Source organism: Oncorhynchus masou, chromosome 18, assembly GCF_036934945.1.
Source record: "Oncorhynchus masou masou isolate Uvic2021 chromosome 18, UVic_Omas_1.1, whole genome shotgun sequence".
In the NCBI taxonomy this organism is placed as follows: Eukaryota; Metazoa; Chordata; class Actinopteri; order Salmoniformes; family Salmonidae; genus Oncorhynchus; species Oncorhynchus masou.
Genome location: NC_088229.1, coordinates 63,575,437 through 63,590,353, shown reverse-complemented (window position 1 = coordinate 63,590,353; position 14,917 = coordinate 63,575,437). Strand labels below are relative to the sequence as shown.

Sequence of the window (14,917 nt, the reverse complement as noted above, 5' to 3'; positions counted from 1 at the left end):
TTCACTTGTGTAATAGCATGGTTAGGCCTATTGTAGCTAATATTATTATGTGAAACATACAGGTAACTGCCAAAATAAAGGAAACACCAACATAAAGCGTCTTAATAGGACGTTGGGCCACCATGAGACGCCAGATCAGCTTCAATGCGCCTTGGCATAGATTCTACAAGTGTCTGGAACTCTATTGGAGGGATGTGACACCCTTCTTCCTCGAGAAATTCCATAATTGGAGTGTTTTGTTGATGGTGGTGGAAAATGCTGTCTCAGGCGTCACTCCAAAATCTCCCATAAGTGTTCAATTGGGTTAAGATCTGGTGACTGAGACACACACACTCTTTAAAACCCCCTATGCTACTTTGAGACCCCTCTTTCAAAGTCACTGTGACCTCTTCTAGCCACGGTAGCCAGAATAATGGGCAACTGGGAAATTTTATACATTATATTTTTTTTATTTTTTTATGACTTTTTTTATACAGGGTGGGTCACCATTGAGGCCAGGGTCTCATTAACAAGTGAACATGACCCTAAACATTATGGGATGTTAATTAACTCAGGAACCACGACTGTGTGGAAGAACCTGCTTTAAATATACTTGGTGTCCCTCATTTACTCAAGTGTTTGCTTTATTTTGGCAGTTACCTGTACTTGTGATGTTTTTCTAGGTGATTGGCCTTTAATGTTTATGGTGACACCAACCACCCACTCATACAACTGGTTCACATTCAAGGATGTGTTATTTCCCTTTCCTGTCACTGAATACAATCATTGGCTTAGTTGACTGTATAGGAAGACTTACTGCTACTGCTGGCTTTGGAAGGTTTGAATTACCTCTAGGTGCTCTCGGGGCAGTGTGCTATGTAGGTCTTCATAAAGGGATGCAAATTCTGTGGTTTTCATTGCACCCAGCTCCATACAATGGCAGAGAATGTTAATCCGTTTCAGGTGATAGAGGATGGCTACACATAAGCCTTCTCATTGGTTGATTGCACACATTGTATGAATGTGTGTTTGTTTGTTTTTTCACTCTCCCTCTTCATGCCTAGCAACTCACCGTTTAATGTCTCCTATTTGTCAGAATGATGAGATGGTCTTTAAAATGTATGACATCTATTTCCCTATTGCTGTCTTGTTGTCATACAGTTCAGAGTCAGACCCATGTTTGTTTTGGGCTTGTGGTTGGTTTGCCTAAACTCCAAACACTCACACCCTCTCCCCATGTTTATAATGTCAATACGGGGGGTGCTACTTTTGACCAAACCCTATAGTGCATAATGGGAAATAAGATGTCATTTGAGACAGGATTGCTGTCAGATAATTATTTATTTTTTTAGCTCACATTAGATTAGATCACATTAAATTAGGTCACACATTTTGCAGTCCATAGACTCGTGTTTTTGCGGACATAACTGTAGTATACTATAGTATTCACTGTAGTGTTTTTGCGGTCTTTACTGCAGTATTCACTGTAGTGTTTTTGTGGTCTTTACTGCAGTATTCACTGTAGTGTTTTTGTGGTCTTTACTGCAGTATTCACTGTAGAGTTTTTGCGGTCTTTACTGCAGTATTCACTGTAGAGTTTTTGCGGTCTTTACCACAGTATTCACCGTAGTGTTTTGCTGACATGGCTGTAGTACACTAGTATTCAATATAGGGTTTTTGCGGACATGACTGTAGTATATTGCAGTATTCACAAGTGTTTTTGAGGGGTGAATGTAGTATACTGTAGTATTATTCTTTTCTGGTCCACAGATGCCACTGCTTGTCTTTGTACCAGCAGTGCACAACTAGCTAGGCCTAAACAGCAATGTAAATCTCTTCAACATTATAAGCCTCCTCCTCGGCCAGAGGTGTGAGGATTAGGTTAGCTTCAGCAGAATTCAGCTGCATAGCGTGCCGTCTGTATGTAATTAACTACCAGTGTAGAATTGAACAGTATTAGAGCAGATATCCTTTTTCCTCTTTCTACTCTAACGGTATTTGGGGCAACCTCGCTCACAAGGAACGAACCAATGTGTTCAGCTCAAAAGACAAGACTTGAGCATTCTGTTGTTTGTCTCAATTCAGCATTTTGTCATCTGAGATTTTGGGTGAATTAGCATTTATTCGATTCCGAATTGTTCAATTGTTTGTTGTTTGTTGTATTTTAAAGACGCTTCCAGTTGATCTGGAAATACAAATCTTGAGAGCACTATTCAGAGCAGAGGTGTCTTCTTCTAGACCCCAAACATGCACAATGCTATAACATAGTAGACACACCACTGTTATGGTTTGGGGTTTTCAGTTATTCAAAGAGTCACACGGTGTGTTTTTTTGGCCAAAGAAATTAGCAACATACTAGTGCAGGTATGAAGTAAGAGGAAATGGAATTTGGCCGAAATACCCTCTTCACTCCCTTCAGTGTTGCATTGATTGGCCCTGAGCTTATACTATATACTGTAATTCATAAACCACACCTTTTATTGCGCTGTAATTCCTTTTCCCTTATACTGTCCCTATCAGTGACAAGCCAAAGTAAGCATGTGACAATGTAGGAGTGTGTGTGTTGATAGGTATTGGTTACAGAGCGGTTGGAAACAAGGACATGAGTAAAAGTTCAGTGTGTGTGTGTGCCTTGTACGTGTGCTGTGGGTGCGTGCGTGTTTATGGTCGACTATGAAAATGTGGAAGGTCACCTCAGCCACATATTCAGGTTCTCTATTTTCTTTTTCGCTCTCTCTCTGTTTTCTGGTCCTAAAAATAATACCAAAAGCCCAATCCCCTAGAGGGCATGTGTTCAGGCAACCATGAGATTTGGGAGGCTAGGACTGAGTCACAGCTGTACACACACACACACACACACACACACACACACACACACACACACACACACACACACACACACACACACACACACACACACACACACACACACACACACACACACACACACACACATACACACACAACAGAGACACACAGACACACAGACAGACAGAGGTGTAAGTAGGGATAAAGTCAGAGGGAGGAGGGAAGCAGATGGAGCGAGGGAAGAAGTGAGCTAGCCCTCTGAGTGTATTGCCAAGGGAATCCAGTGAATGGTCCATTAACACCCGAGCTGTAATGGATCTGTGCTGTTAGCATTCATCCCCATATCCAGAGACCCAGTCAAGGAGCATCATGTCACGACTGAATGGACACATGGAGTGGTTTTATGGTTTCACGTATCTGTCCAAAAGCCTCAGACCTGTCTTCTTGACACACTAACCCCCGTAGAAATGTCTGGAGATTGAGAACGACTGAGCTCTGGGCAGTTCCATGTGAAGGAGCCATGAGCACCAACATGGGAAGTTCATAGGAGCATATCTAATTGGGTGTCAAATGAAAGCTGAGAATGTATTTTAAGGAAATTAAGACATTCTTCAACCATTATACATCTTAAAAATGAGGCATAATTAATGGCTTTGATTTCTGGTTGAACAGATTGAAAAGGGTGTTGTGAAAAAATAGAAAGAGAGCAAATGTGAACGAAGATGGTCATTGATTAAGATGAGTCTAGCGACTTGCAGGTGCCGAGGCCCAGCGTGAGGGCTCAATCCCGATGTATGGCGTTGTCTGGATGGCAGACCATATGATGGATATCATAAAAGTTTAACACAACCTTATCCATGGCTTTCTCCGAGGCGGAAGGTTCCCATAGATCCCTGGGAGCACGGACACCTTCGGGTGTGTTAAGACCGATGAAAACTTGAATTGACTAAATGAATGTTACTTTGTGAATTACATTGTCTTGTTTGGATTGTTTCAAGAGTTCATAAAGAGCTATGGAATTATTTTTGCAGAGTTACTGTGTTATTCTGCCCATCGGACAGTGGCAGTGGTGGAAACGGTACTCACTTGTCATACTTGACTGAAAGTTCAGATATCTTAATAGAAAATGAAAGTCACCCAGTGAAATACTACTTGAGTAAAAGTCTCAAAGTATCTGGTTTTAAATGTACATAAGTATATTGGCAGAAAAAAGTAATCAAGTGTCATACTTGAGGGAAAGTAAATGGTAATCAAATTCCTTATATTAAGCAAACCAGGTGGCAGTATTGTTTTATTTATGTTCATTAACGGACAGACGGGGGCACACTCCAACACGCAGATGTAATTTACAAAAGCAATATTTGAGTTTAGTGAGTCCACCAGATCAGATTCAGTAGAGATGACAACACGTTCTTGTAATAGGTGTGTGAATTGGACCATAATTCTATCCTAGCATTCGAAATGTAACAAGTACTTTTAGGTGTCAGGGAAAATGTATGGAAGTAAAAAAAGGACATATTTTCTTTAGTAATGTAGTGGAGTAAAAGTAAAAGTTGTCAAAAATATAAATAGTAAAGTATAGTAGATACTAGAGGTCGACCGATTAATCAATTTAAATTTAAAAAATAAAATATATATTTTTGAATACTTTTTATTTAACTCGGCAAGTCAGTTAAGAACACATTCTTATTTTCAATGACTGCCTAGGAACTGTGGGTTAACTGCCTTGTTCAGGGGCAGAATGACAGATTTTCACCTTGTCAGCTCAGGGGTTTCAATCTTGCAACCTTCACAGTTAACTAGTCCAACGCTCTAACCATTGCACTCCACGAGTAGCCTGCCTGTTACGCGAATGCAGCAGAAGCCAAGGTAAATTGCTAGCTAGCATTAAACTTATCGTATAAAAAACAATCAATCATAATCTCTAGTTATAAATACTAATCCAGTTTAGCAGGCAATATTAACCAGGTGAAATTGTGTCACTTTTCTTGTGTTCATTGCACGCAGAGTCAGGGTATATGCAACAGTTTGGGCTGCCTGGCTCATTGCGAACTAATTTGTGCAGAATTTTACGTAATTATGACATACATTGAAGGATGTGCAATGTAACAAGAATATTTAGACTTAGGGATGCCACCCGTTAGATAAAATACAGAATGGTTCCGTATTTCACTGAAATAATAAACGTTTTGTTTTCGAAATGATAGTTTCCGGATTCGATCATATTAATGACCAAAGGCTCGTATTTCTGTGTGTTATTATGTTATAATTAAGTCTGATTTGATAGAGCAGTCTGACTGAGCAGCAGCAGGCCCGTAATCATTCATTCAAACAGCACTTTTGTGCGTTTTGCCAGCAGCTCTTCACAAGCACAGCACTGTTTATGACTTCAAGCCTATCAGCCTAATTGCTGGTGTAACCAATGTGAAATGGCTAGCTAGTTAGCTGGGTGTGCTCTAATACTGTTTCAAACGTCACTCGCTTTTAGATTTGGAGTAGTTATTCCCCTTGCGCTACAAGGGCCGCGGCTTTTGTGGAGCAATGGGTAACGATGCATCGAGTGTGGCGGTTGTCGATGTGTTCCTGGTTTGAGCCCAGGTAGGGGCGAGGAGGGGGACGGAAGCTATACTGTTACACTGGCAATACTATAGTGCCTATAAGAACATCCAATAGTCAAAGGTATATCAAATACAAATGGTATAGAGATAAATAGTCCTATAAATACCATATTAACTACAACCTAAAACCTCTTACCTTGGAATATTGAAGTCTCATGTTAAAAAGAACCACCAACTTTCATATGTTCTCATGTTCTGAGCAAGGAACTTAAACATTAGCTTTTTTACATGGCACATATTTTACATGACACACATTTTTACATGGCACATATTACTTTCTTCTCCAACACTTTGTTTTTGTCATTATTATTTTTAAACGGTGTTGAAAAATCATTTTCAGTTGATACCACAAAAAAAATGTCTTTACATTTTTTTAAGTACTTCACACCACTGAATGGCAGTTACTTACTGTAGTTCAATAACCCAAATATATTTTTTTTCATGTCATAAACCATGTCACCTTTCAAGTCCTGGGAAACTATGCAGTAATTGAACTATTTTTCATTATTTATTTAAGGCTAAATTGATTTTATTGATGTTTTATGTTAAGTTAAAATAAGTGTTAATTCAGTATTGTTGTAATTGTCATTATTACAAACAATTTTTTTTTATGAAAAGCCGTGTATACCTCCCCCAAGCAGATACCTCGACAGCCCTGAAATAACTTCCCTGGACTCTATCTAAACTGGAAACCATATATCCTAAGGGTGCATTTGTTGTAGCTGGGTATTTTAACAAAGCTATTTTGAGAACACGGCTACCTAATTCTACCAGCACATTGACTGTTGTACCCGCTTCATTGACTGTTGTACCCGCTCAAGCAGATACCTCGACAGCCCTGAAATAACTTCCCTGGACTCTATCTAAAAAACAATGGACTACTTCTACTCTAACTTCCGCAATGCATACAAGGACCTCCCCCGCCCTCCCTTTGGCAAATCCGACCGTGACTCCATCTTGCTCCTACCGTCCTGTAGGCAGAAACTCAAACAAGATGTACCCGTGACTAGAACCATTCAACGCTGGTCTGACCAATCGGAATCCACGCTTCAAGATTGTTTTGATCACGTGGACTGGAAAATGTGCCAGGAAGCCTCAGACAATAACATTGATTTATACGCTGACTCTGTGAGTGAGTTTATTAGGAAGTGCATTTGAGATGTTGTACCCACAGTGACTATTAAAACCTATCTCCACCCAGAAATCGTGGAAAGACGGCGGCATTCGCGGAAAACTGAAAGCGCAAACCACCGCATTCAACCATGGAAAGAGTTCGGGAATATGGCAGAATATAAACAGTGTAGTTATTCCCTCCGCAAGGCAATTAAACAAGCAAAATGTCGGTATAGGGACAAAATGGAGACGCAATTCAATGGCCCAGACATGAGACCTATGTGGCAGGGTCTACAGGCAATTACGGACTACATAAAGAAAACCAGCCACGTCAAGGACACCAACGTCTTGCTTCTAGACAAGCTAAACACCTTCTTTGCCCACTTTGAGGATAATACAGTGCATCCGACACGACCCGCTATCAAGGACTGCGGGCCCCCCTCTCCTTCTCTGTGGCTGACGTGAGCAAGACATTTAAACGCGTTAACCCTCGCAAGGCTGCTGGCCCAGACGGCATCCCTTGCCGCGTTCTCAGACCATGCGCAGACCAGCTGGCTGGTGTGTTTACGGACATATTCAATCGCTCCCTATCCCAGTCTGCTGTCCCCACATGCTTCAAGTTGGCCACCATTGTTCCTGTACCCAAAAAGGCAACGATAACTGAACTTCTGTCATCATGAAGTTCTTTGAGAGATGAGTCAAGGATCATATCACCTCCACCTTACCTGCCACCCTAGACCCACTTCAGTTTGCATACCGCCCCAACAGGTCCGCAGACGATGCAATCGGCATCACACTGCTTACTGCCCTATCCCATCTGGACAAGAGGAATACCTATGTAAGTATGCTGTTCATTGACTACAGCTCAGCATTCAACACCATAGAGCCCTCCAAGCTCATCATTAAGCTCGAGATCCTGGTTCTCAACCCCGCCCTGTGCAGTTGGGACCTGGACTTTCTGACGGGCCATCCCCAGGTGGTGAAGGTAGTTAACAACATCTCCACTTCGCTGATCCTCAACACTGGGGCCCCACAAGGGTGCGTGCTCAGCCCCCTCCTGTACTCCCTGTTCACCCATGACTGCATGGTCATGCATGCCTCCAACTCAATCATCATGTTTGCAGACGACACAACAGTAGTGGGCTTGATTACCAACAACGACGAGACAGCCTACAGGGAGGAAGTGAGGGCACTCGGAGAGTGGTATCAGGAAAACAACCTCTCACTCAACGTCAACAAAACAAAAGAGATGATCGTGGACTTCAGGAAACAGTAGAGGGAGCACCCCCCATCCACATCAATGAGACAGCAGTGGAGAAGAAAGTTTCAAGTTCCTAGGCGTACACATCACGGACAAACTGAAATGGTCTAACCACACAGACAGCTTGGTGAAGAAGGATCAACTTCGCCTCTTCAACCTCAGGAGGCTGAAGAAATTTGGCTTGTCACCTAAAACCTTCACAAACTTTTACAGATGCACAATCGAGAGCATGCTGTTGGGCTGTATCACCGTCTGGTACGGCAACTGCACCGCCCACAACCGCAAGGCTCTCCAGTGGGTAGTGCGGTCTGCACAATGCATCACCGGGGGCAAACTACCTGCCCTCCAGGACACCTACTGCACCCGATGTCACAGGAAGGCCAAAAAGATCATCAAGGACAACAACCACCCGAGCCGCTGCCTGTTCACCTCGCTATTACATTTACATTTAAGTCATTTAGCAGACGCTCTTATCCAGAGCGACTTACAAATTGGTGAATTCACCTTCTGACATCAGTGGAACAGCCACTTTACAATAGTGCATCTAAATAATTTAAGGGGGGTGAGAAGGATTGCTTTATCCTATCCTAGGTATTCCTTGAAGAGGTGGGGTTTCAGGTGTCTCCGGAAGGTGGTGATTGACTCCGCTGTCCTGGCGTCGTGAGGGAGTTTGTTCCACCATTGGGGGGCCAGAGCAGCGAACAGTTTTGACTGGGCTGAGCGGGAACTGTACTTCCTCAGTGGTAGGGAGGCGAGCAGGCCAGAGGTGGATGAACGCAGTGCCCTTGTTTGGGTGTAGGGCCTGATCAGAGCCTGGAGGTACTGCGGTGCCGTTCCCCTCACAGCTCCGTAGGCAAGCACCATGGTCTTGTAGCGGATGCGAGCTTCAACTGGAAGCCAGTGGAGAGAGCGGAGGAGCGGGGTGACGTGAGAGAACTTGGGAAGGTTGAACACCAGACGGGCTGCGGCGTTCTGGATGAGTTGTAGGGGTTTAATGGCACAGGCAGGGAGCCCAGCCAACAGCGAGTTGCAGTAATCCAGACGGGAGATGACAAGTGCCTGGATTAGGACCTGCGCCGCTTCCTGTGTGAGGCAGGGGCGTACTCTGCGGATGTTGTAGAGCATGAACCTACAGGAACGGGCCACCGCCTTGATGTTAGTTGAGAACGACAGGGTGTTGTCCAGGATCACGCCAAGGTTCTTAGCGCTCTGGGAGGAGGAAACAATGGAGTTGTCAACCGTGATGGCGAGATCATGGAACGGGCAGTCCTTCCCTGGGAGGAAGAGCAGCTCCGTCTTGCCGAGGTTCAGCTTGAGGTGGTGATCCGTCATCCACACTGATATGTCTGCCAGACATGCAGAGATGCGATTCGCCACCTGGTCATCAGAAGGGGAAAGGAGAAGATTAATTGTGTGTCGTCTGCATAGCAATGATAGGAGAGACCATGTGAGGTTATGACAGAGCCAAGTGACTTGGTGTATAGCGAGAATAGGAGAGGGCCTAGAACAGAGCCCTGGGGGACACCAGTGGTGAGAGCGCGTGGCGAGGAGACAGATTCTCGCCACGCCACCTGGTAGGAGCAACCTGCCAGGTAGGACGCAATCCAAGCGTGGGCCGCACCGGAGATGCCCAACTCGGAGAGGGTGGAGAGGAGGATCTGATGGTTCACAGTGTCGAAGGCAGCCGATAGGTCTAGAAGGATGAGAGCAGAGGAGAGAGAGTTAGCTTTAGCAGTGCGGAGCGCCTCCGTGATACAGAGAAGAGCAGTCTCAGTTGAATGACTAGTCTTGAAACCTGACTGATTTGGATCAAGAAGGTCATTCTGAGAGAGATAGCGGGAGAGCTGGCCAAGGACGGCACGTTCAAGAGTTTTGGAGAGAAAAGAAAGAAGGGATACTGGTCTGTAGTTGTTGACATCGGAGGGATCGAGTGTAGGTTTTTTCAGAAGGGGTGCAACTCTCGCTCTCTTGAAGACGGAAGGGACGTAGCCAGCGGTCAGGGATGAGTTGATGAGCGAGGTGAGGTAAGGGAGAAGGTCTCCGGAAATGGTCTGGAGAAGAGAGGAGGGGATAGGGTCAAGCGGGCAGGTTGTTGGGCGGCCGGCCGTCACAAGAAGCGAGATTTCATCTGGAGAGAGAGGGGAGAAAGAGGTCAGAGCACAGGGTAGGGCAGTGTGAGCAGAACCAGCGGTGTCGTTTGACTTAGCAAACGAGGATCGGATGTTGTCGACCTTCTTTTCAAAATGGTTGACGAAGTCATCTGCAGAGAGGGAGGAGGGGGGAGGGGGAGGAGGATTCAGGAGGGAGGAGAAGGTGGCAAAGAGCTTCCTAGGGTTAGAGGCAGATGCTTGGAATTTAGAGTGGAAGAAAGTGGCTTTAGCAGCAGAGACAGAGGAGGAAAATGTAGAGAGGAGGGAGTGAAAGGATGCCAGGTCCGCACGGAGGCGAGTTTTCCTCCATTTCCGCTCGGCTGCCCGGAGCACTGTTCTGTGAGCTCGCAATGAGTCGTCGAGCCACGGAGCGGGAGGGGAGGACCGAGCCGGCCTGGAGGATAGGGGACATAGAGAGTCAAAGGATGCAGAAAGGGAAGAGAGGAGGGTTGAGGAGGCAGAATCAGGAGATAGGTTGGAGAAGGTATGAGCAGAGGGAAGAGATGATAGGATGGAAGAGGAGAGAGTAGCGGGGAGAGAGAGCGAAGGTTGGGACGGCGCGATACCATCCGAGTAGGGGCAGTGTGGGAAGTGTTGGATGAGAGCGAGAGGGAAAAGGATACAAGGTAGTGGTCGGAGACTTGGAGGGAGTTGCAATGAGGTTAGTGGAAGAACAGCATCTAGTAAAGATGAGGTCGAGCGTATTGCCTGCCTTGTGAGTAGGGGGGAAGGTGAGAGGGTGAGGTCAAAGAGGAGAGGAGTGGAAAGAAGGAGGCAGAGAGGAATGAGTCAAAGGTAGACGTGGGGAGGTTAAAGTTGCCCAGGACTGTGAGAGGTGAGCCGTCCTCAGGAAAGGAGCTTATCAAGGCATCAAGCTCATTGATGAACTCTCCGAGGGAACCTGGAGGGCGATAAATGATAAGGATGTTAAGCTTGAAAGGGCTGGTAACTGTGACAGCATGGAATTCAAAGGAGGCGATAGACAGATGGGTAAGGGGAGAAAGAGAGAATGACCACTTGGGAGAGATGAGGATCCCGGTGCCACCACCCCGCTGACCAGAAGCTCTCGGGGTGTGCGAGAACACGTGGGCGGACGAAGAGAGAGCAGTAGGAGTAGCAGTGTTGTCTGTGGTGATCCATGTTTCCGTCAGTGCCAAGAAGTCGAGGACTGGAGGGAGGCATAGGCTGAGATGAACTCTGCCTTGTTGGCCGCAGATCGGCAGTTCCAGAGGCTACCGGAGACCTGGAACTCCACGTGGGTCGTGCGCGCTGGGACCACCAGATTAGGGTGGCCGCGGCCACGCGGTGTGGAGCGTTTGTATGGTCTGTGCAGAGAGGAGAGAACAGGGATAGATAGACACATAGTTGACAGGCTACAGAAGAGGCTACGCTAATGCAAAGGAGATTGGAATGACAAGTGGACTACACTTATCGAATGTTCAGAACGTTAAGCTTACGTAGCAAGAATCTTATTGACTAAAATGATTGAAATGATACAGTACTGCTGGAGTAGGCTAGCTGGCAGTGGCTACGTTGTTGACACTACACTAATCAAGTCGTTCCGTCGAGTGTAATAGTTTCTACAGTGCTGCTATTCGGGGGCTAGCTGGCTAGCTAGCAGTGTTGATTACGTAACGTTACGTTAAAAGAACGACAATAGCTGGCTAGCTAACCTAGAAAATCGCTCCAGACTACACAATTGTCTTAGATACAAAGACGGCTATGTAGTAGCTAGCTAGCTACCATCAAACAAATCAAACCGTTGTACTGTAATGAAGTGAAATGAAAATGTGATACTACCTGTGGAGCGAGGCGGAATCCAGAAGGCAAGGTCAGTATAGGTGCATCAAAGCTGGGACCGAGAGACTGAAAAACATCTTCTATCTAAAGACCATCAGACTGTTAAAACAGCCATCACTAACATAGAGAGGCTGCTGCCAACATAGAGACCCAAATCACTGGCCACTTTAATAAATTGATTTAATAAAGGTATCGATAATCACTTTAATAATGTTTACATATCCTACATTACTCATCTCATATGTGTGTATACTGTCTTTCATACCATCTATTGCATCTTGCCTATGCCGTACGACCATCGCTCATTCATATATTTATATGTACATATTCTTATTTCATCCCTTTAAGGTAGTTGTATAAGGTAGTTGTTGTGAATTTGTTAGATTACTTGTTAGATATTACTGTGCTGTCAGAACTAGAAGCACAAGCATTTAGCTACACTCACATTAAAACCTGCTAACCATGTGTATGTGACAAATACAATTTGATTTGATTTGATATTTAAGTTTTTGGAAAATGTGGTCGCATAAGAAACTGAGGGAGATTTTACCATAGTTCTCTTACCAAACTTTTTATCTGCACAGTTCTTCCAGTCAATGTGTTTTTATGAAATGTTCTGTGCACATTGTTCAAAATGGTCCTTGTGCATAGAGTTGTATGGTTCAATAGCTTTTCAATAGCTTTTGTTTGGAATGCATTTTAAAGTGGAATTGCCCTTCTCTTTCTCTTACCTCTTACTACATGTGCCTCTGCTTCCTCATCTCACACAGACACACATACACACACACACACACCTCACTGCAGACTCTTTCTTCCTCTTTTTCTTCATTAACTTCACCCAGTGGTGGAAAAAGTACCCAATTGTCATACTTGCGTAAAATTAAAGATAACAAAAATGACTCAAGTTAAAGTGAATGTTACTGTCACGTTCTGACCTTAGTTGTTTTGTTTTGTCTTTGTTTTAGTATGGTCAGGGCGTGAGTTGGGGTGGGCAGTCTGTTCTTTTTTCTATAATTTGGGATTTCTGTGTTTGGCCTGGTATGGTTCTCAATCAGAGGCAGCTGTCAATCGTTGTCCCTGATTGAGAACCATACTTAGGTAGCCCGGTTTCACCTTTGAGTTGTGGGTGATTGTTTTCTGTTGAGTGTTTGTGTATTCACCAGACAGAACTGTTTCGGTTGCGTTCGTTCACTGTTGTTTTTGTTCTTTTACTTTATTAAAAAGATGGACACTTACCACGCTGCGCATTGGTCCTCACCTTCTTCCACCTAACGTTACAGTTACAGTTACCCAGTAAAATACTACTTGAGTAAAAGTCTAAGAGTATTTGGTTTGAAATATACTTAGGTATCAACAGTAAATGTAATTGATAAAATATACTTAAGTATCAAAACTGAAAGTAAAAGTATAAATAATTTCAAATTCCTTTAAGCAAACCATACAGCACTATTTTCCTGTTTTGTTATTTACGGATAGCCAGGTGCACACTCCAACACTTAGACATCCTTTACAAACAAATAAGATGTGTTTAGTGAGTCCGCCAGATCAGAGGCAGAAGGGATGACCAGAGTTGTTCTCTCGATAAGTGTGTTAATTTGACCATTTTCCTGTCCTGCTAAGCATTCAAAATGTACTTTTGGGTGTTAGGAAAATGTGTGGAGTAAAAAGTACATTTATTTTCTTTTGGAATGTAGTGAAGTAAAAGTTGTCAAAAATATAAAAAGTAAAGTACAGATAACACAATTTATTTTTTTACTTACAGTGCATTCGGAAAGTATTCAGACCCCTTGACTTTTTCCACATTTTGTTACGTTACAGCCTTATTCTAAAATGGATCAAATAGTTTTTTCCCCTCATCAATCTACTCACAATAGCCCATAATGACAAACAAAAACAGTTTTTTTTAAATATCACATTTACATAAGTATTCAGACCCTTTATTTAGTACTTTGTTGAAGCACCTTTGGCAACAATTACAGCCTTGAGTCTTCTTGTGTATGACTACAAGCTTGGCAAACCTGTATTTGCTCTCCCGTTCTTCTCTCAAGCTCTGTCAGGTTGGATGGGGAGCGTAGCTGCACCTCTATTTATAGGTCTCTCCAGAGATGTTCGATTGGATTCAAGTCCTGGCTCTGGCTGGGCCACTCAATGACATTTAGATAGGTCGTTTCTCCTGTTGGAAGATGAACTTTCGCCTCAGTCGGCAGTCCTGAGCGCTCTGGAGCAGGACCTTTCTATGTACTTTGCTCCGTTCATCTTTCCCTCGATCCTGACTAGTCTCCCAGTCCCTGCCTCTGAAAAACATCCCCACAGCATGATGCTGCCACCACCATGCTTCACTGTAGTGATGGTGCCAGGTTTCCTCCAGGCATGACACTTGGCATTCAAGCCAATGAGTTCAATCTTGGTTTCATCTGACCAGAGAATCTTGTTTCTCATGGTCTGAGAGACTGAGGAGTGGCTTCTGTCAGGCCACTCTACCATAAAGGTCTGATTGGTGGAGTGCTGCGGAGATGGTTGTCCTGGACATTTCTCCCATCTCCACAGAGGAACTCTGGAGCTCTGTCAGAGTTACCATCTGGTTCTTGGTCACCTCCCTGACCAAGGCCCTTCTCCCCCGATTGCTCAGTTTGGCCGTGTGGCCAGCTCTAGATAGAGTCTTGGTGTTTCCAAACTTCTTCCATTTAAGAATGATGGAGGCCACTGTTCTTGGGAATCTTCAATGCTGAAGAAATGATTTGTGAATGGTGTTGTAGAATAATGTAATAAGATACTGTATGATGCTGTAGTAGGATGGTGGTGGTGGTGGTGGTGGTGTGTGTGTGTGTGTGTGTGTGTGTGTGTGTGTGTGTGTGTGTGTGTGGCATCTCCAGGGTGCCTGACCAGGATTAATTTGTTAATCCCAGTGTGTTAATTTACCAGCACTATACTGTTCCTGTCCATCAGCCTGAAACCTCAACCTTCACGCTGCATGTTAGTTATTCCCCCTGGACCAGAGGTCACGTCATTACCTAGCAGAACCTCTGAACACCAAACTCTCCTCCAATGTGGGGGGGCGACATGGGAAACTGGCCTTGGAGTGATCCCATGGAGCGGCTTGTTTGTATATAGGCCCAGGCCTTAGCCATGCTCACACTTCCTCCCCCTGGACGGACCAAGGCGGCAGGAAATGTGGACCGTTGGTCTGT

The 14,917-nt window shown here is 44.5% G+C and overlaps 1 protein-coding gene across 2 annotated transcripts in view; it reads left to right on the top strand.

The window, feature by feature from the left end:
- LOC135505103 (pleckstrin homology domain-containing family A member 1-like) overlaps window positions 1-14,917 on the top strand; it is a 42,015-nt gene that overhangs the window by 719 nt on the left and 26,379 nt on the right. The window lies entirely within an intron of this gene.